Genomic DNA, 20,710 nt, shown 5'->3' on the forward strand with positions numbered 1-20,710 from the left:
CAATGTCAAAGTTAGTCATACTACCCCATGTTTCAGAAAACTTAAGTTGGTATTTAATGGAGCTAAGTTGTTTTAATAGTCCCCCGTTCCAAAATCTCACTTTTCCAATCCAGCTCTCACAATAGGAGGTCCATATAAACAGTCAAGTGCTCAGTTGGTCATATAATCTCTAGAAGCTCTATTTGTATTGTGGATGTACAATCTGTAAGCAAGGTACAAGATTTTAGTATCTGAAGCGTTCTGATTTCTCAGTTTGTAGTCACGTCAATCATGTTTTAACGGACTTTGGTTGCATGCAGCTAAATAGTCCACGTGGACAGCAAAAGAGGCGGAACGCATTGGCCAAAGTGTTATCTCGGAACCAATCGGCTATTGTCAGAAGACCATTTAGCTTTTTATCAATCTCAGAACCCTAGAGAACAGTCTTTTATTAGCTTTTTAAAATGTATCTGCATTGATATCGTCGTCAGATGATGGGTTCTGAGATTGCTTATCTGCACTGTAAACAGATCTGGATATCCACTGGCTACACCGGAAGCCCCCGTAGGTTAAATCGTTGTCAGACAAGATTGGTCGGTATACAACAGCGGTGACCTCTGCATCCTCACTCTAACACAAATTTAACTCCTCCACCACCCCAGCTCTTCTGTCAGGGGGTTTATGAGCTCAGGGACATTCTGTGTCAAGTTGAGACAAAAAACTTTGACCATAGTATCCTGACTCAATAAAACAAAATGCACGAAAATATTGAACATTGCTTGTTTTCCAGGATTTCTTTCTTTGTATTATACATTATAAATAATAACATCTTCAAAAAATACTCTTTCTTCTTGAGAATATGAATTCCCTTTTTCTTGTTACACCACATCTGCCTTTCTGTTTGTTTCTCCCCGTTACCCCCGTCTCTTCTGTGTGCGTCAGATGACCCCTGTTGCGGGTTCTTCTGTCAAGAAGATACCAAATACCAGGGTCTGCCAACAGGCGCAGTCATGGCTAAATATACACCCGTGTGAGAGCAGAACCCGATTTATCCTGTCAGTTGTACACGTGGGTGCACGTGCAAGAATTCCGTATGTGCGCGTGCATGTTCGCTCATGTGCTATGCGAGTCCACGCGCACCTAAATAAGCACGCATGCGTCCACCTTACTGGTGATCGACTATTTTCACACCTTTGTGCAAGGGCCTATTTTCTGCCACTTACAATCTCACCCCTCTCTGTTGGTGAAATATTCATGAGGAAGGGGGAACAGCCCTCTCCGCTCCTTTTTTTCTGGAGCCCAGATGTTAGGTAAGGGTATGCCGGCTATGCAGAGTGGCTATGCATTACAATGCTGCAGACACAAAAGAAAAGAGTTGGGGAAAGGAGGTGAGGTGAGCAGAGGAGACGAACACAGAGCTAAAGGCGTAAGACAGGTGAGGAGGGGAGCAGGAGAAGAGGAGAGAACATGAGGGAAGCAGAGGAGGGAGGATGAGCAGACACAGGAGGGCACTGGGTACGCCGTGTCCTTAAAAAGCCTCAGAGGAAGTGTAGGGAGAGGCAGGGATGAGAGGAGAGGATGAGCAGTGCGGTGTGGCTGGGAAAGAGGTTAGTAAACCAATTGAAATTGGATAACAGTCTCCCTACGTCGCCACAGTTTCACATCATGAGAGCTCAGTGAATGAAAATAGGAGATTAACCGAGATATGGGCGCGGACAGATGGCAATGATTCAATCTTGTGTGTGTCTGCACAAATCCAGCACATATGATGGTTTTAGTGCACTGCGGAATAGACATACATGAAGTGTGCTGTTTCGCTCTGACATATGAGCGAGCTCATGAGCTAATTAGGCAATCCTTGATTAGGTTTGATTTGGAGCGGAGAACAGATGCCGAGCGAGCCAATCAAAAGGCAAAAGTGACTGGTCATGGCTGCAAGCACATACATGTCTCAGAAAAGCTCAAAAATCTCTGCAGTAGATGCTGCAGTGTCACCCTGCCCCTCTTTTGCCTCTTTGTTGATTTTTTGGAACAATTTGTCCTCACAGGAAAATGTCACGCTACCCTGTCAGCTCTGACTCCAGCCCCCACCTTCTCTCCCTACCTCCATCTCTCTTTCCTCCCCTTCCTCTCTCTCCTTGTCAGTGAAATGGAGAAAGTCTTCCTTCCCCTCTTTTCATATCTTATCATGTCCTTTTTTCCCTCTTTACATCTCCTCTCCCCCTGTGAGGCTGAGACTCAGTAGTACAGAGAGTGCCATGGAACACATGGTTCCATGTGTTCAACATTTTACACGGTGAATATATTAATGGATAGAGTACAAACTGCTTCACATAGTCACCCACATGCCACAGGAGGAGATCAGAAGGAAAAGAGAGAGAAAATAGATAGGCCCTCTGCTGTCTGTTAACTTCCCTACATATTTGTTTTTACCTTTAACACTCCCCTCTTCCATCTCACATTACAGCCTCTCACATTCCACTAACTTCCATTTATTCTCTCTCGTTCTTCTCCTCTCACCTATCTTTCTATCTCTGTCTAGACAGACACAAGCAGTACTTACAGGCAGATGGTAAACAGGTAGAGCAGTGGTTTCAAACCTTTTTTGTCAGATGAACCCCTCCATTCTTCAAGCACCCTTTCATTGACACACCATACCATTCATCTATTACTTTTAGCTAACCATTTTCAACCATTTATCTATTACATTAGTTGTGAACACAGTATTGTCGTATTTTCACCTTTTAAATTGAGACGACTGAAAGTCCAATAAGCCTGTCTTTTAGCTCAGTCTTTGGTCTCAACAAAACAGTTAAGTTATGGACCGGACAGCTAAACAATTAACTGAAAGCTGCTTTGAAGTTTTGTAAAGCAAATGGGAGCTGCAAATTCATCATTACATATTTCTCCTTTCATATTGTCACATTTTTTTCACGTTATGAATTGATATGTTTCTAATTATAGCCACTTTAAGCTGTTTCACCGTTTATCCATACCTAAGCTAACTACCTGAACTGTTTAGCCAACTATCTGTACTATCTGTGTTTTTTCATTATATTTACCTAATATAACAACCATTTATCCATTACTTTTAACTAACTACTAACTGTTTATTCATAACTTTAAGCCCACTAGCAACTGCCGTGCCCTTTTTGAATTATTTTTTTTTAAGAAGAAAGTACTTTATTGTCACATACACAAATTCATCCTCTGCATTTAACCCATCCTTGAAGGGAGCAGTGGGCAGCCACTGTACAGCACCTAGGGACCAACTCCAGATTGCGATGCTATGCCAGGTCAAACAGCACTGACTGGAGAACATACCTAACATGTTTTTGATGGTGGGCAAAACCGGAGCACCCAGAGAAAACCCACGCAGACACAGGGAGAACATGCAAACTCCACACAGAAAGGCCAGGCAACCGGGGTTTGAATCCACGACCTTCTTGGTGGGAGGCGACAGTGCTGACCATTGCACCATTGCGCAGGTTGGGAATCACTGGGGTAGAGGCATACATATCATAAAGAAGGATACGAAGACAGGGATGTAGACTGAGGAGATCAGACAGTTGTGTCAGACATCAAAGAACATCTTGGTCAAATACCACAAAGTCAATAAATCATTCTACTAACACTACATAAAGTATTAGGTTACAACTTCGAATGCAGTCAATCTAAGCCTACGTTCACCCTGTTGACCTTAAAATGTTCAATTCCGATTAATTGCCCAGATCCTGATCCAGATCATATTCACATGAATTTTTAAATGTGACCTATCAGACTCCAGTGTGAACTGGCCATGGCCTGAAAGTGACCCACATGAGCAAAAGTATAATACGATGTCTCACGCGGCATGCAGAGGTTAGCTCATATATGCTAACCCTCACGATTATGACAAATGTTCACAACTTTCTGTCCTTTTCATTGCATACATTAAAATTTCTGGCAATGGACAGCCTTACAACTCACTCACTTTCTCTGCTGCCCGGACAAGTTGCATGCATGTGATGCAGAATTGTAACGACGTTCACTCTAGATGGACGTCAGAGTTGCTGAGGTCGCATTTCAAAAAATCCAACCTGTATCTGGTTTGGACCGCATGTGAAAGTGGCTATGAGCAAACAAAAAAAAAACTGATTTGGCTGTCTTTGTCTTTTTACTTTTCAGAGACGGAATAATATTTCATCCTTGCCTTATTCCCTGTTTCACTTCCTAATGGCTTCCCCCCCTCTCCTTCGCCTCCTCACCACTTGACCACCTGTGGCCCCGCTTCCCCTCCTGTCAAATCCACACACACACACACCCTCCCCTCTGTCACTGCACCCATTCCTGCCACAGCACTTGTGTCTTATGACCATGCTGTGCGTCATGAGGCTTACTCAACAGCCACACCCCCCCAAGCCCACAACCTCACACACACACACACACACACACACACTCACACACGCACACACACACGCACACATTCAGTCCCCCCCCACTCACACACACTCATTATGCTAATAAACGCAGGTCACGCTTGGATTAAGCACGTGCATATCAAAGCAATGGACAGAGACAAATGCACTCTTCCACAGAAGCACACTCTGGCTTTCCACGCCATTCATGGAAGTGCTACTGTATCAGGCTACTAAAGCATCTATTTATAGTGATGACTAAGTTTTGCTGCATAGCCATTTATGTATCTTTCCTGTATAGACTCACATAATGACAATGTGTTGGGTTATATATTGCTGACACATACTGTAAATATCTGTGAATAAAGAGCTCATGTTTCTGGATGATCCGAGCTGAAGACATTGTGAGTGACTGAATGAGTAAGTGAGCTGTACACACAACGTGGCCTGATAGTCATATGAACTATATCTGGAAAGTCACAAATGGGGTGTCCCATTTAAGAAATACGCTTGTGACCAGAGGGTTGACAGTCAGGGGATATCTGGGTGAAAGTCTGTACAGACATGGATGGTCACAAGATTATGAATCCTAATGATTTTGATGATTATCTGACCTTTTCCAAATGACATTTTTGGCTTTTAGAGAAATATCTCAGCAACTATTGGGTCAATTTCTATGATATTTGGTACAGAAACTCATGGTGCTCAGATGATGATTCCTAATTACTTTGGCAATCACCTGACATTTCCTTCAGCTCCATCAGCAGGTCAAAGTTTTCATTTATCCTGTGAAATATTGCAACATATACTTGACGGATTGGCAGCAAATTTTGTACAGACATGCTTAACAGGCAATAGATTCTCATACATTTGGTGATCATTTGACTAAATTCCTGCAAAATTAAATACATTTTCATCAGCTTCAGCTGTACTTTGTTGGTAGAGCCACTATTAGGTTGACATTTTTGGGCTTTGGGGAAATGTCTTGACACCAATTGGATAGATTAGCTTAACATTTGGTACAGATATACAGGATCATTTGTAATTGCTTTTCATCTAGTGCCATCATCAGGTAAGAATTTTAATTTGTCCAAATACCTGCAAAACTAATCACATTTCCATAAGCCTCAGTGGTTATGCATTACTTTATGCTTAGTGCTAATTAGCAAATGTTAGCATCCTCACACACCAAACTAAGATGGTGACCTGCCTAACATCAGTTAGTGTTGTCAATTTAAACATGTTAGCATGCTCAGCTACTAGTATCTAGCTCAAAATACAGCTGTGCCATGTTGAGGAAAGAATTAGGCTCTGTCCAAAGTTCAAAAAGACACACATATTGTACACCTTTGTTGGTGTTGGTAGGTGTATGTTTGCCCCTGTTTCCAGTCTTTATGCTAAGCTAAGCTAACTGGCTGCTGGCTCTACCTCCATTCTTAGCGCACAAAATTGCCGAGAACTTAGCAAGAAAGTGAATAAGTGTGTTTCCCAAAATTCTGAACTGCTCCTGTAAAGTAGTCATCTATATCTTGTTTTGGTGCTAACTGTTAATTGCTGTGGTTTAAACACATGTTCCAGAGATCACGTCTGTCGGCCACAGAGATTTGATTATTGGCAGTATTAACACCCTCAAATTGCTCTATTTGTGGGCAGGTTTCACACACAAAAAGGTCACCCAAGAGTAAAAAGTAGAGTCAGGACTGGTTGTGCTGGGAATTATGGCTTTTTGAAGGGAGTCAGATCTTATGGCTTGGTTGCTTTCTGAGAGCTGGCTCTTTTGGCTCCCAAACGGCTCTTCATTTTTTAGCATTTCTGCTGTCAGTGCCTAAGTTACATTCTTATTTGTTGCAAGAAATAAATATGCAAGATTCTTCATTTGCAATACACTGAAATATTCTGTCATATAGATAGTTAAAAAGTTGGATATGTCAAGATGAACTATCCTAGTGGTATAACAACAAAAATGACACGCTATACAGTTCATTTAGTATAGTATAAAATGAAACCAAAAATATTGCTGCTCTTTTCAAAAGGGTAATTTGTTGTCTCAAGTGGGGACCAGCTACCATTGTTCACTTCAAGTAGCCAGCTCACAGAGCCGACTCGTTAGCGACCGACACATCACTAGCTCCTGGAAATCAACAGAAGAAAACAGAGAAAACTTTGTAGTGTTAATAGTGGTATTAGAGGACAGGAAAATATGAGAAGACTGAACTACGGTTGTCAACTTGGTGTCATCAAACAGGGGTACCATGTAGAAATAAAGAAGGAATGGTCAAGGGGAATTGTGGATGATACATTCCATTATAGGTAATGTTAAACTTTTAGGTGCAACAAAGTTTTTTTGGACAGAAACCTGCAAAAAGATCCTGAGGCAAGAGTAAGAATTTTTTTATTTTTAATTGTATAATTTGTCATGCTATTCCTATCCCTGTTGTCAATCCCTTCAGTATATTGGTGAATGCAACAAGTTGTCTTAAGTAAGTATGTTGTCACTCACACGTGGCACTTAAAAATAAATCTCTTATAAATGGCTGTTAGGCCCAAAGATCTTGTGCAAAATAAAAGGAAAAGATCTTAAACTGAAACGGCTGTGCCTTACGGTCACGGTTGGCCTCAGTTTTCCTTGAAACAAACTTTTTGACAAATATGCACTTACTTACTTCCAGGTCACATGCTTCTTTCGACAACAAAAACAACAGCATTCTTTGGTCTGCTAACTATGATAGGAATGTGAGCGCGCGTGGTCCCTATTAGCACAATGTTATCATGTGAGTGAGCTTACAACACACACACACACACACACACACACACACACACACACACACACACACACACACACAGTTGCACAGGCGCACAGAAACACACACACGCACCCTCACATGCACGTGCACAGAGAAAGGGATAAGCCATTGTTAAGCAAAGCAGGCAGCACACCCAGTTAGGATGGTACACACCTAAGCACCTTAAGAATGTAAATATCACAGCTATTTGAAGTAGACACAGATGAGTAACTCTGTGTACATAGCAAGCCTTATCTCCTAATGCACTGCATGAAGATTGCTTAAAGGTAGACAGAAATGAACTCTTGAGTGGAAGTTTGTCAAACTACTTTCCACATCTTTTTTATTATAATTCATATCTACTACACTCCATAAAAGATCAATTATATTCAGTGGTGATTTAACATAAAGCCAATTCATGAAAGTTACATTTGATGTTTTGAACAACAGTATGAGGTCTGTTTGCAGCAGAGGGAATGATAATTCATTTACCATGAGCGGCAAAAAGCACTTTGCCGACCTTAAAGACTGCAACAGCTAGCTTGGCTCTGTCCAAAGTTCATAAACACCTCTTTGTGTACAGATTAAACAAATAAGTTAATTAGTTAGCCCTTCAGGTGTTGGTATGTGTCTATTTTACCTTTGGACAGAGCCATGCTAACTATTTGCCCCTCTTTCCAGTCTTTATGCTAAGCTAAAGCCTTGTGCAGACTACACGACTTTCAGTGTCGGCTGATGGCCATGCCGCTCACGCTACACAACTTGCCGTCTTGTGACGGAAGTCATTGTGGCATTTACACTACGTGACTGATCGGTGACAGAGAGTCACACATTACATGAGCTGACAGCGGCTCTGTCAGCCGACGCTGGTCTCCAAACCACATTATGTCAAGAAAACACACATGAAAAGTGAAACGGGAAATGATGCGAACCTACGCGCGAAACAGCTGTTGTTTGTAATTATAAAGACAGCAATTATAAAGACAAAAAATATGGGTGAAAGAATGGATTAGCACACTCAGGTAGCAGGGATTGTCTGAGCCACAGAGAGAGCTGGAGTTGAGTAAAAAGTGCTTTGCGGTGAAAAGTAGCTGCCTGCTCTGCCAGCTGCCTGCTCTCATTGGCTGGATGGATGTCGAGTTGGCCGACTCTTCCAGATATTTGGAATGCTAGATATCTGGCAGACAACGGCGATGTGTCTGAAACGTGTCGGGGAGCTGTTTTGATGCGTTGTTGTGTAGTTCACACATAACAACTGGTGACCGCCAATCAACTGCTGATTTACTCCCGATCACAGCCTGATGGTCACCAAGCGGCAAATCAGGCTAAAAATCGTGTAGTGTGAACTTGGCTTAAGCGAACTGGCTACTGACTCTATCTCCATTGTTAATGCACAAACTTGAGAGTGCTACCAATATTCTCATCTACATACTTGGCAAGAAAGTGAACAAGTGTGTTTCCCAAAATATTGAACTGCTCCTTTAAGGTAGTCATCAGTATCTTGTTTTGGCACGGTGTAAACACCTGTTCAGAGATCACATGTCTATCAGCAACAGAACTAACCAGCAATCAAGTGTGATATTTTTTACCATCAATGTTCTGTGAAGTTTTGCTCTCATTTCACATAATAATTTACTTACATTTAATGCTAAAAAACCTGCGGATGCCTCTGCTGGAAGTATAAAATGCATTACTTCCTGTTACATTGCTCAATTTAAGGCCCTTCCCCTTACTGCCAGCCTCTGTGAATCACATGAAGTAAATCACATTTCTTGTGCTTGCAATAATGTTTATGATACACAGTTATAATGTATTATGATTAACATTTTATTTCAATTTGATAACAAAACATCAAAGTCACTATGAAATGAACCCATTTGCATTTAATTTGAATGATGTATAAAGTCATGTGCGAGATATTTAGGAAGGAAGGTTTTATATACTTGAAAGTTAATTTTCTATTGTGTATTTTGACAAAATAGGTCTGTTACTGGCTTTTTTTCTGAGATTTTCAGTGTTCACTCAGTCTCTTGACCAGGGTCCTTGCCACAAACCTGGTTCATGTAACATGTACAATTTTCTTCACAGACAAGACACTAAAACCAGTCTCATCAGCCCGGAGTCACTTGACAGCCAGAGAAAGATCAAGAACATTCACATCCGAAGCCAGAGATCATCCTTGAACAGCGGTTTACCATTTCCCCTACATACATGACCCTCTGTTAACACATTTACATTTACATTTACTCATTTGGCAGACGCTTTTATCCAAAGCGACTTACATTTGAGGAACAACATACAAGCATCAACAGAGCATCAACTACAGATCTACAACTGACAATACATACTAGTAAGAGCAGCAATAAATACTACTAAGAGCTCACAGTTCATATCACATCAATGGGGTAGATACCTAGGGAAGGAAGTAAGAGTTAACAAAAAGTGCAATCAATACAAGATCGTTGTAGGGGATAGAAGAAGAAGAGCACAGGAAGTGCATGTTAGAGGTTAGGATTTAGATGTTTTATAAGAGTAAGTGTTCTCGGAAGAGATGAGTTTTCAAGAGCTTCTTGAAGTTAGAGAGGGACGCCCCTGCTCTGATGGCGTGTGGTAGCTCGTTCCACCATCGTGGGGTCACAGATGAGAATAGCCGGGACTGGGATTGCTTTGTGTGAAGGGATGGCAGAGCCAGGCGGTGTTCGTTGGAGGAGCTTAGTGGCCGAGAAGGAACGTAAGTTTGTATAATGGAGTTTAGGTAGATAGGTGCAGACCCAGTAGTCACTCTGTATGCAAGCATTAGTGACTTGAATTTGATTCTGGAGGCCAGGGGGAGCCAGTGGAGGTCACTGAGTAATGGAGTGAAATGAGTCCTTTTGGGCTGATCAAAAACCAGACACGCTGCTGTGTTGTGAACCATTTGTAAGGGTTTCACCACACAAGCTGGAAGACCTGCTAGGAGGGCATTGCAATAGTCGATGCGAGAGATAACCATGGCCTGTACCAGAAGCTGGGTGGCGTACTGAGTGAGGTAGGGCCTGATTTTCCTTATGTTGTATAAAGCAAAGCGGCATGACCGAGAGACAGCAGCAACATGGTCTGAAAAGGACAGCTGGTCATCAATCATCATCATCGGAGTCAGTTTGTAGTTTGATGTTATGATGGATAGATTGCTTGGCTGGAATGACCAAGAGTTCAGTCTTAGAGAGGTTTAGTTGAAGGTGGCAAGCCTTCATCCGTGCAGATATGTCCGATAGACAGTCCGTGATCCGCGCCGAGACAGTGGGATCGCCTGGCGGGAAGGATAGGTAGAGTTGCGTGTCGTCTGCATAGCAGTGGTAAGAGAAGCCATGCGAGCGAATGATCGGCCCCAGTGAGGTGGTGTAAATTGAGAAGAGAAGGGGCCTAAGCACTGAGCCTTGGGGCACCCCTGTGGAGAGGCAGTGGGAGGAGGATAACTGTTCTTGTCACAAAACATTGTTGGAACGCCCCGAGAAGTAGGATTCGAACCACAGGAATGCTTTACTCGAGATGCCCATTGCTGAGAGAGCGGATAGCAGGATCCTGTGGTTGACTGTGTTGAAGGCAGCTGATAGGTCAAGCAGGATAAGAACCGAGGATTGGGCTGCAGCTTTAGCTGACCTTAGGGCTTCTGTAGAGTGGGCCCTCTTAAACCTGACTGATATGGATCTGGGAGGTCATTCCCTGAGAGGAATTCTGAGACCTGTTTGAATACTGCCTGTTCAATAGTTTTGGATAAAAAAGGTAGAAGAGACACTGGTCGATAGTTCTCAACTTGAGTTGGGTCAAGTGAGGGCTTTTTGAGCAAGGGTGTAACCCGAGCCCTTTTGAAAATGGTCGGGAAGGTTCCTGAAGCCAGAGAAGTATTTATCACATGAGTGATTGTCGGGACCACAGTAGGAGATATGGCTTGGAGGAGATTCGTAGGAATCGGGTCCACACATGACCAATGTTACATTTTCTAGTCACATGACGTCACGTGAGGCAGCTCCATTCACCGATGAATGCTACTAAATATATTTTTCCCTCCTGGGAAGCAAGAATGAGCAACACATGAGGGTTCATCAATATCTTCATCCTGCTCAAATAAACTGCCTTCATGTCACAAGCCTGCTTCTGGAACCTTAAAGCCACTCTGTGAAGCTAAGAAGTGATTAGCGGTGTGGGTCTGATAGTATTTTGGACGGAGTACAGATTGTACCATCGTAAGAGACACGGTGGATTGCACTGAGCTTAGAGATCAGGTTTGGAGCTGTCATTACAGAGCAGCTTTAGCCATATCAGTGAGGACAGTGACCCCTGTTGCAGTTAACAGTTACCCCTTTTCCCTGATTTGTGTGTGCCTGTGTGTAGTCCTTAGGAGCATACAACCATAACATGTGACCATAAACATAGCCACATTTGTCTTACCTTTGCTCTCCCTCTGTGACTCAGCATTTCCACTGCTCTCATAAGCTATTTAGCTGCATGTGTGTGTATGTACATGTGTGTGTTATCTTTAGCCACCTCACTTCGACCATTGACCTTTCTAAAGGTCTCACTGTCCAGTTGTCCAAACACAGACTGACTGACTGACCTACTGAAGAATGTTTTAATTTGGCTGTATATACAAACCAAAACCTAGCAATAAAAGCTCAAATTGATATCTATCCAATGGATAAACAGCTGCTTCTGAGTAAAGCTATAGAGAATGGTAGAGGACAGGCAGCTCTTATCAGTCTTTGCATGTCAAGGATAAAGATTACCCTTGACAGGAGTGAAAACACAATCACACTGACGCTTATACTGGTATCTTTGCAGTGCTTTGCTCAAGAGACACTTGACATAGCTGGACACTTGCTGATACATTAGTTGAACCTGTGATATGAAGATAGTTTATGGTTGCATTTCAATAAACATGCAACAAATCTGAGTTTTGTTTACAGTTAATTTAGTTCCAGGTGTCCTGAAACTCACACAAGAAAGATGACCTTTAGATACTCTGCTTTCTGAGGTCAGTTATTGTCTGTCCAGTTGAACAGACACAGTTATTATATATAATGTTACACTTGACCTCAATTACCCCATGAAACAGGGATTTAAACGTTGTGACTGTCCCAATTCCATACTATATACTGATTGATTTGAGTATAAGATGCATTCACACTGCATAAGTGACAAAGTGAAATGTACTATGATTCCCCTAGGAGTATGTATATCTAAAATAAAATTTAAATAAAAGATTTATACATACATATATATATATATATATATATATATATATATATATATATATATATAATCATAAACACAAAACTATATAAAACAATAATATAATATAAATGATATAATATAAATAATAATACTTGTAAAAATAACATACATATATAAAAAATATATATATATTTATAAAAATAATACTTAAAACATCAACAACAACAAAAAAAACCCCTAATATTATTTGGAGATACTACAACTCCAGGATGTAATGTAATAAATACATGGACAAACTTTCCAAATTTGAAATTAGCTCTTACAAAGTCACAGTTTGATTGACATGCACTGGCACATATTTTGTTTTGTTTAAATTACTTTTTGGGAGCAGTATACTATTATGATTAGTATATAATATACACTATATTGTGCCATATTAATAGGCAGTATGGAACTTGAATGTTAATGGTGACCTCATCAAGAAGGTGTGAATAAATTAGAATGATATTTCCATCCAATGACGCAATGTCAAAAATTTGCATGAAATCCCACCTCTGCCCTTTCCCTTCATATCAAAGATCTCATTATATCACACTGGACTTTATTACTCCTTACAGTGAACCCTACTTTTCTGGTTTTAACCCCAACACTCCTAGGAAAAATATTAGTACATGATAAATGAAGTCAAGATCAGCTTTGTTTGTTGCAATGACAACCTATGGCAAAAAAACCCACAAACAAATAAAAGGTGAGTATATGATAAGATTCATAACAACAGAGTTGCATTATGACACAACAAAGCATTTTCAAGAGAAAGTGTGTGTGATTTTTGCCTGAAAATTGACACAAACACAAAACTGAAAGTTGTATGCCATGACAACATAAAAGTTATGATGTTTATTGTTTGTTTAAATAAATATCCTAGTAATAGATCATGTTGATTAGAAAGTTTAAGTGCACCACCCCCATTGGCTAATTCTTTCGTCTTTTTACATAATACTGTACTTCCCGATTGGGCTCTGGTTGACCATTGTTAAGCTTGTCAGATTAAGCCCTGATTTTTGAGAGATTATCTAAATCCTGTCTCGACACATTAGGACTTTAAAGGATTAAAATGTGACTTAAAGTGAGCCACTCAGTTATGGCCACTTAAATGTATCATGGTGGTATTAGTTGCATGTTTGTGTGTTGCCAAATCGGTCAGAGTTGAACCTACTTGACCTAGTACTTGAATCTCTACCTTAAAATAATGGTTGAGAGTAAAGCGGGAGACAAGTCCACCAAAGTAAGACTGAACCAGCTGCAGTGGCAACATTAGTCTGGTGTTAGATAGTTCCTTTATCTGTCCAGTGCTAAATTCTGAAGCATTCACTCTGTGGCTGTCGCATTTGCATAGTTTGAGTTGCTTCTCTTCATCAGCCTCTTAAAGAAAGCAGACCACAAACGATTATGATTTGAATGCTCATCCCTTCACACAATTTCCATTTTGTTTGTTTTATCTCAGGTGCTGTAAGCCATTTGAATGCCATTTTTGCATTTCCTCATTTCATTTTACAGATAACTGCTCAGTCAGCCTAGCTGTTTCCACGGACCAGTTTTCTCTGTGAAGCTTGAGTAAAAACATTTACAGTCAATAGGCCTGTGGCTGGGAAAGGGGAGGTGGCCTTTGGACCAGGGCAAGAAGCCCTAATGACTCGTTTATTCATTTACATTTAGCTGACACTTTTATCCAAAGCGACTTACAATTGCATGTCAGAGGTCGCACGCCAGCAACTAGGGGTTAAGTATCTTGCTCAAGGGCACTTTGGTGGATGTGTCCCAGTGGGGAACCACCCACTCATTCCTGTCACAAGCTATGCTCAAGGGAAATCTATTACAGAGTATCATCAGCCATTAGCATACTGTATATCCAAAACTGTATCTACTCCACCACCATCTGTAGAAATGTTTTGCTTTCCTTTCTTCTCTCCGTGATTGCTTTTTTACCCTGTTGAATTTACAAGGAGTTGAGAGGCTCTGGCCGCTCACCAAGAAGATAAACAAAACAAAAGAAGAAGGAAAAAAGTTGAAGTATGAAGTTGTAATCAATCCTGCGGTTCGAGTGGTGAGAATCATTTGTCTCTTTTATTTTCTTCTAGCGGGCTGACTCAATTCTTTTTAATCGTATATCTGATGGGACGGTGAGCGTTTTGTTGATGGCATAATTACCAAAGTGCATGCATACTGTAGCAGTGGCAGTAATGATAGTGTCTGTTTTGCAACATGATAATGGTAATTTGCCATGTGTTATGGCTAAGGCCACAAAAACCCTTATTTAAAAAGATGACTAAGAGCAAATTCATATTTACAGCTACAGCTCAGTACTGTAGGGGCGTTTGATGCAGCAGAGGAGGAGTGGGTTGCAGATACATAAAAAGTAAATGGTTAATGGCCTTACAGTTGAAGAAAGTAGGGAAGGATTGTCTTATTCACTCTTTTCACTCTTATTATTGTGTATTTAAATTGGCAACCTTCTGGTCACAAGCTTCCATCTTTAACCTTCAGGGTGCCGCAGCCTCCCTCTAAGGTTTTGAAACCGACATGTTTACACCAGCAACATCATAAAGGGCTATTCTTAGGCTCTCCATCAGTCAAACTGAGTGTATTTAAGGAGGCAGATTGGGAACAACAAAAACACTTCAAGTGACCTCATACTGGTTGGAACCCGACCCCGCCTCGTCACCACCACCACCATGCTCCCTCCTCAACCTTTCCTGTGCCAAAAAAAGGCTCAGCTGTAAGTGAGACATAACCGCTGACCGGTCAAGGAAGAAAAGTAAAGAACCAGTTGGCATCATTTAGCTGCATTCCTGAGGCTACCAGTTATCATTTAGACATGACATGCAGTTTTCCCTGTCACACACACATATCATATGAAGGTCAAAGATACACAAACACATGGGCAACTGGTGCATTAAATACTATTAAATACACACACATATATATCAAACACATACAGTAAGGTCAAACATACAAACTCATACTTGTCATGTACATCAAGACTGACTAACACACACACACAATCTAATCCTACACAAGGCTATTTAAACTGCAATCGTAGAAATGGATTACTTGCTGTGTTACTGCCCAGAATGGCTCACTTTCTGCACATACCTGCCTCCGCCATGAAATCAGTCAAGCGTTTCTGCCTGGCTTGATGTAATAGTCCCATAACATGTGTAGTTCACTTTGTGGCACTTTTGCTGTAATAGAACTGCCCTGTCACTGATTCGTCATGACAGAAGGCCAGAAATATGGAAAGATATCGAACTATTAAGACGTGCAGCTGAAATGGAAGCGAGGTGTACCCGCTGGGGTGTGCTAAGCTCAGATGGAGGGGAAAGGTCACGTCAAGGTCCTTCAAATTTAGTTTCACTGTTGTTTACTGCTTTCCGATTGACGCTTCAGAGTTGCTTTGATTAAAAAAAAAATATATCATCCAATCAATAACAAATTATGCTTTATTTTTTTAATATCCTGTTTATCACCCGTTTCCTTCCTTCAGTTTATCATTTCTGTGCCTCCGTGCATCATCTTTTATCATTAGAGCTACTCTACAAGAGGCCATTAGAGAGAAATTGACCCAGCTCCCTGCCAGTCTCAGCAGGCTATAGCCTCATCAAGGCAGCCCTCTTTCCCGCTGTGACCAGTATGGCCGGCCATTACGATGGGAGCGGCTTGACGAGCTGTAAAATATTCATCAATGCTCCACTTGGCCCATCGTGAATTGTGCATAAACAAGTTCTCGCACTGTCAAACACGTTTACACGCTGGAAACTCAGAGACAAAGACAATTAAACGTTGATTATGATCATAGCTCTAGCAATCATATTTTGGGTGAATTTTTAACCAGAATTCCCATAAAGGGTTGGTACTCTGCGGAACATGACTTGACGCTGGGGCTGATTGAACTTTGATATTCTGAGGCAGAACAAACTCTCTTGAAAATTTGTACATAAATCATATTTAAAAAATAATACTAATGATGGTAATAATACATTTAATGTTTTGAGTTTTCTTTGTATGGTCCTCTATTGGCCAGTCACCCCTGCAGTAATGTCAGCCAACATTATCCGAGTGTGCCTTACCTCTTGAATCATTAAAAGTGAAAACATATAGTTTGAAAATTGGCTTCTGTTTGAACAAAACAAGTCTTTATCATGCATTTTCCTCGACGCTGCATTACAAGAACAGTGCTCTTTCTTTATTTCAGTGTCTTCTACATAAATCATTAAACGGTGAGGCCTGGGACATGTAACTTAACGTCTTTTAGCACAGTATGTAACCATCACATGCATATTTAAAAGCACATTTATAAGATTCTATTTTAAAAACAGCTGTGAACATCAAAAAGTCTACTGGAGACACGTTTTCAACTGTTGGGATCTGGTAGGGGCAGGAATGGTTATTATGAATGTGTGTGTGTGTGTGTGTGTGTGTGTACATGTGTAGGTTAGTACGCAAAAAGCTCAGGCTTTAGACTGCTCTGAATACTAGGTTTCCAACCTAGGTTTTTTTTGCCCAACCACCAGCTCCGTCTATCTCAGTTATTCGACTGCTCTGCTCATAGTGCTTTCTCCAGCACTGGCACAGGGCTAAAACGAAGCGTGGAGACACATTGTTTCACAGATGACTATGAATTTTGAGTGTTAATTTGCCGCCCTTATGACTGTACACTGTGTACATGCCGTGAGCGAACAGAAAGCTAACTAAAATGGGGCAGGACTTGCCAAACGATCAATTATGATCTAGCAGTCAGATGCATTTAAAACATCAATCAGGTCTCAGAAGGAGAACAGCCACATGGGACAGTAGTAAGACATTTGCAATTAAGTGAGTGAATGAGGGAGAGGTGTGATGTAACCATCAGCTTGAGGTGCTCCGAGCATCAGGAAGAGGCAGGATGAATGCCTCCTAAAGTCCAGTGGGGATAAATTTATATGTAAACTATGGCCCATATCACTCACCAGCATGAGCTGGTGTAATTAGTGCTGTCAATAAAATTACTGTTTTATGCACTTGGAAGGTGGGTGTGTATGTGCAAGCTAGGTGTGTGTCACGTTTACATAATACAAGATATGGCGGGGAAGGTCAGCGTGTGTACTGCATTTGTACTATTGTACACATGTAGGCATAGTGCACAGTACTATCAGCAGTAGTTAGGGTTGGACTTTTCTGTGTTCTTTGCAGCCATATACAGTATGTGTGTTTATTGTCAAAGGTGGGAATAGGAAGCTTGTATGCATTGTTTACTGGAGGCATCAAGTTATCCAACCCTTCAGGGTTTGACGTGTATGTGTGTGTTTATGGGTGTGTGAAAGAGAAAGAGGAAGGGAGGGAGCATTTTACAGGCCCAGCAGACACGTGAATGCATGATCCAAATATCATTTCAAGGTTGCTTTGATAGTAGGGAAAGGGCAGCGATGCGAGATGACGCCTGGCTAAAAGATATAGACATGTGTATGCAACCCCCCCCCCCCCCCCACACACACACACACACACACAAGTGGCATGTCTACTCTACCATCCTTGGAATATGTCCATGAATATTCATAACTCTCCTAGATAGTGCACTTTTGCCTAGAAAGCATCATGTGTATGAGTGTGTGTTCTGGTGTGTGTGTGTGGTTGTCAGGGCTCAGAGATCAGGTACATGACTGCCAAGCTGCGAGCGAGAGCTCTCTGGGGGCCTTTCCTTGACAGACTTGCCACTTGTTTTTCTCGTCCGTGTGTGTGTGTGCATGCATGTATAAATGTCTGTTTCAAACCACCGGTGTCTCCTGCTTTCTAAAGCTCTGTAACTGGAGTGTGATGCATGATTTCACTGGTTTCATGTGACTAGTAGACTTAATGAGGGAATCACCAAGAGTTCACACCTCCTCTTCTAAAAGCAACATTATGACAATGTACATGATCACCAGTCCAGTTACATCTACTAACATCACATTATAACCAGAACGTGATTTATTCTAACAAAGTGGAAAATTAGCTGAGTGTTATTTGCATTTAAATTGTGGAGCGTGACATGTATAAATGCATGCATATGAATATACAATGTTTTTACACACAATATTCTAAAAATATGGTCTATTTCTATAACTATTCAATATAAAAGTGTGTCTTTAACATAAAGACAGTCTCTTCCTCGAGGAAACTCTGCTTTTCAATCTTAAATTTCACTTTTCTTGTGCATTATTCTCCAAATGTTTTACCTGGTTTTTTATGGCTCATCTTTAAAGCGCTGTGTAATGTACCAACCTGTCTGAAAGGACCTATGATAATTATAGGTTGTGTTGAAGTTATAATAACACACAATGTTAGAAAAAAAAAAGATTTTATTTTTGAATAATAATAAATATTTTTTATATAAATATGCCAGCTAATCCATTGAATTGCATTAAATTTGGGGGAAAAATCCAAAAATGATAATATTGTTAAAATGTTATGTAGCACAAAGACAAACGTGCTTTTGTTTCCATGGTGTCACATCTTAAAATGATTAGACTTGTAAACATACAACACGCGGTATTTCTGCTAATCCATCCAAGATTACAAACCCAAGTCACACGGCTCGATTTCTAAAAACCCACAGGCAGCTGCCTTCGCTTGGCATGTGGGGATCGCTGGGTTTATTTATAGTCGACGTGTGATTCTCATGCCCTATCAAACATCAGATGCCGGAATAGGCGCGAGCGGATATATCTGACACAGCTAGTGGCTTCAGCTCCCTCAGCCAGGCTGCTCTGAATCACAGTGTCTGCTTGAAATGTAAATGTAAAATGACTCAGAAGGACTGCCTCCCGGTACACTGTTCCAAAGCACTGCTGGACTCTTACAATCCCTCGCCACAGCTGTGACGGTAATGTTTACAGTGTGATGAATGAATATACAATGACGAATGTACTGTATACATGTGGGGTGATATGTATAGTCTACTTTCTATTAAATGTCTCGCAGACTGTGACACCATGCTGTTCAAGTGTCATCTGCAAAAGTACTTTACCGAGACTACACATTTCTGTGCATTCATTGTATTTGGCAAATGATTCATACACACTGAACACTGCATTCAGTACTCTCACTTATTCAGAGCTGAACAAAGCCTACTGAGGTCTAACTGAAGGATTTATCTTAATTCTGTACCAAAACACTTTGCACTATATAGCACATAAAGGCAGTATTGAAGTGAAGCCAGCGGCTGATTGACAGGAATTGACGGGTGTAAACAGCCAGTTTGATTCTTTCCAAAAGTAAAAAAAATGCCGTGGTTTATTTGTTTACTATTAGACCGAGCTAGACTAGTAATCTAAGCTAAACTTATCACCTGCTGGCTCTAGCTTCATTTTTAGCATAGGCACGAGAGTGGTGTCAATATTCTCATCCTACAAATCAGTCTATTTCCCAAAATGTCAAACTGTTCCTTTCAAGTTGAATATTTTAGTTACTTTTTACAGTGAAGCAAAGATCCAGTTCCAAGGGTCAGAGTTATGCTTTAATTTCAATATCTAGTTTTCTCCTTGTAGACCCAGAATTGTCGTCACACCAACCTGCTGTTACTATCACTATTTGGCCACTGCTCACCTTGGAGGTTTGGTCATCTCTGTGGGCGTCGAGGTGCCAGCTTGGCCCTGCAGAGCCTCCCTCCAAGCTCCTGGAACATTCTAGCAAAGGCCCAGAGGAGGAGGCGGAGGACGAGGAGGAGGCTTCAGTGTTCACAGTGAGTCGCTATGAACAGCCGGCCTGTCTGGCCCTTGGCATGGACGACTCAAACACGCACACACATGTAACACACAATCAAAGCAATGTAGTGAGTGAGTCTGTGGGACTAGATTAAGGAGAGCTGGGCAACCCTGTAAGTGCCAGCCGGACCTGGACAGTCCATCTGTGTGTGTGTGTGTGTGTGTGTGTGTGTGTGTGTGAAGGGGAGACTAAGAGAGACTCTGGCTTCTTGCCAGTCAGAGAGGCTGCTAAATATGTCCTCTTTGGAACACCGAACAGAGCTAACAGGGGTTATTCCAGGACATGCTCTTTCCCTCCTCTGCCGCTCTGTCTCGATGTTTCTCTCTCGGCCCTTTCCTTTCTCCCTCTGCGGTCTAATATAGAGCTCATTTTGTGTCTGTTTCTAGGTGCCAAGGCCAGGGGGGGTTTGTGTGTTTGCGTGCGTGTGCGTGTGTGCCAGCTGAGGCTGCCGCTGCTGTCTCGACGGCTGCTTTATTTGGCTCTGGTTGCCATAGCGACCCAGTGGGCCTTTCAGTGTGTCTGAACCAGTGATGTGATCAATGCAAACCAACACCAACAGCA

Source organism: Micropterus dolomieu, linkage group LG16 (genome assembly GCF_021292245.1).
Source record: "Micropterus dolomieu isolate WLL.071019.BEF.003 ecotype Adirondacks linkage group LG16, ASM2129224v1, whole genome shotgun sequence".
In the NCBI taxonomy this organism is placed as follows: Eukaryota; Metazoa; Chordata; class Actinopteri; order Centrarchiformes; family Centrarchidae; genus Micropterus; species Micropterus dolomieu.